This window comes from Gossypium hirsutum, chromosome A02, assembly GCF_007990345.1.
Source record: "Gossypium hirsutum isolate 1008001.06 chromosome A02, Gossypium_hirsutum_v2.1, whole genome shotgun sequence".
NCBI lineage: Eukaryota > Viridiplantae > Streptophyta > Magnoliopsida > Malvales > Malvaceae > Gossypium > Gossypium hirsutum.
Genome location: NC_053425.1, coordinates 20,072,299 through 20,074,783, shown reverse-complemented (window position 1 = coordinate 20,074,783; position 2,485 = coordinate 20,072,299). Strand labels below are relative to the sequence as shown.

Genomic DNA, 2,485 nt, shown 5'->3' with positions numbered 1-2,485 from the left:
GGGAAATCCTTGCCCTATTTTCACACGGCCATAAGCACGCCCATGTGCTTGGCCGTGTCTCTGTGGAAAACCTGTATTAAAGAGCTCCGTTAGTAAGTTAGATGTTGAAGACTAAATTTTGGAAAAAGTTAATACAGTTAGTGCTCGGGTTGCCTCCCAAGGAGCGCTTATTTATAGTCTAAGCTCGACTTACCTCTCTGTTGAATAATCATGGTGGTTCGAGGAGTTTATACTCCTCATTCCCACTATCCATCTGAAAATAAGGTTTTAAACAGGTATTGTTTACCTTAAAAGTGCCGAATTTGGGATGACTCACCTCCACCGTACTGGATGGAAAAATACTGAGTATCGTAAGAGGGATTTCCTCAATTGGTGTGGTAGTGACAATGTGGGAATCTGCGGCATCTAATAAGACTTTATCATTGATTTGAATAGGTATCGGGCTCATTTTGGCGTAGTTTCGGTTTATCGTATGTTCTCGATTTACGTGTTCACCGTTCATCTAGCTCCTCTATTTCCAGCCTTTATTCTTCATGAATAGAACCTCTACTGTTGTTTGAGAGTGGCTCATGTACTTCCTTTAGACTTATCTCCTACAAAGTGGGTTGTATCATGTGGTCAATTTTAATAGAATGGTTTAGACAATCACCTTCAATTTCTGATGTGTTGTCAGAATTGCGAGCTTGAAGGGTGAGTGTTTCGTCTCCTACGCGAAGTGTGAGCTCACTTGTGCCAAAATCAATAATTGTTTTAGCAATTGCTCAAATGGGCCTTCCTAGGATTAAAGGAGTATTGTTATCCTCCTCTATGTCTAAAACAATAAAGTCAACGGGAAATATAAATTTATCAATTTATCTGCTAATTGAATGCTCATCCTAGTCTGTTTGGGTTTTCCGAGGCCTAGTTGCTTGAATATTTTAAAAGGCATGATGTTGATAGTAGCCCCTAAATTAGCTAATGGATTATTAACATCTAAGCTACCAATTAAGCAAGGAATTGTGAAACTCCCTGGATCTTTTAGTTTGTTCATTAGCTTATTTTTTAGAATAGCTGAGCACACTGCGTTTAGCGCCACATGCGACGCCTCGTCCAACTTTCGCTTATTTACTAAAAGCTCTATTAAAAATTTCATTGCGTTTGGCATCTGCGATAGAGCTTCAATAAACAGTAAGTTAATATGTAATTTTTTTAAGAGTTTAAGGAAATTACAAAATAGTTCATCTGAGCGGTCTTTCCTTGTCGCATTGGGGTATGGTACACGAGGTTTATATTCGACATTCAATGATTTGTTTGTATTTTGATCTACCTCACCTTGACCTTTGCTTACCATAGTTTCTTGCCGCGGTTTTGTTTCAGGCTCCACAAATCCTTCGTCGTCTTGAACATTAATCGCGTTGAGTTGTTCCCTTGGGTTGGGTTTAGTATTACTTGGCAAACTACCCTGTGGTCGTTCGGAGATTAGTTTGGAAAGCTGGCCTATCTGAGTTTCGAGCCCTTGGATTGATGCTTGTTGATTCTTAAGTGATGTCTCAGTGTTCGGGAAATGAGTTTCTGACACCGATATAAACTTTGAGAGCATCTCTTCAAGGTTCGGCTTCTTTTCTTGTTGGTAGGGTGGTTGCTGGAAACCCGGAGGATGTTGTGGTCTTTGATTTCCTTGGCATCCCCACGAAAAATTGGGATAGTTCCTCCAACCTGCATTGTAAGTGTTACTAAATGGATTGTTTTGAGGTCAAGGATTATTACCCATGTGGTTTAGTTGCTCGTTATCCATGTTATGGGCATAAGGTTGATATTCCGAATGGCTTGTTCCACTGCTACTTGCTTCGCACTGCATTACTGGGTGAACTTGTGAAGAACTAAGAAAACCATCAATTTGTTTATTCAAGAGTTCTACTTGATTTGACAGCATGGACACTGAATCGATGTTATAAACACTGGCTATTTTCGTTGGCTTTGTCCTCATGACTTGCCACTGATAGTTATTTAGTGACATCTCCTCAATAAACTCATAGGCATCTTCAGGTGCTTTATTATTGATGGTTCCACCAGCAACTGCATCAACCATTTACCGAGTCTAAGGATTTTAACCATTGTGGAATGTTTGAACTTGGAGCCAAAGCGGTAACCCATAGTGAGGGCACCTTTTCAGTAAGTCCTTGTATCTTTCCCATGCATCGTAGAGGGTTTCTAAATTCATCTGCACAAAAAAAGAGATATCATAACATAATTTAGTTGTTTTAGCCGGCGGAAAATATTTTAGTAAGAATTTTTCAGTCATTTCTTCCCAAGTAGTAATTGACCCTCATGGTAACAAGTTCAACCACTGTTTAGCTTTGTTCCTTAATGAAAAAGGGAATAACTGAAGACGAATGGTATCATCAAAAACGCCATTGATTTTAACTGTATCGTAAAATTCCAGAAACTTTGCTAAGTGAGAGTTGGGATCTTCATCCTGCAAACCATCAAACTGAACAAATTGTTG

The 2,485-nt window shown here is 39.3% G+C and overlaps 1 non-coding gene across 1 annotated transcript; it reads left to right on the top strand.

Moving 5' to 3' along the window:
* Positions 1–2,126: 2,126 nt before the first annotated feature.
* On the top strand, positions 2,127–2,233 carry LOC121217207 (small nucleolar RNA R71). Its single transcript, XR_005913352.1, has one exon. It is a non-coding gene; the product is annotated as a small nucleolar RNA R71 (small nucleolar RNA).
* The last annotated feature ends 252 nt before the right edge of the window (positions 2,234–2,485 follow it).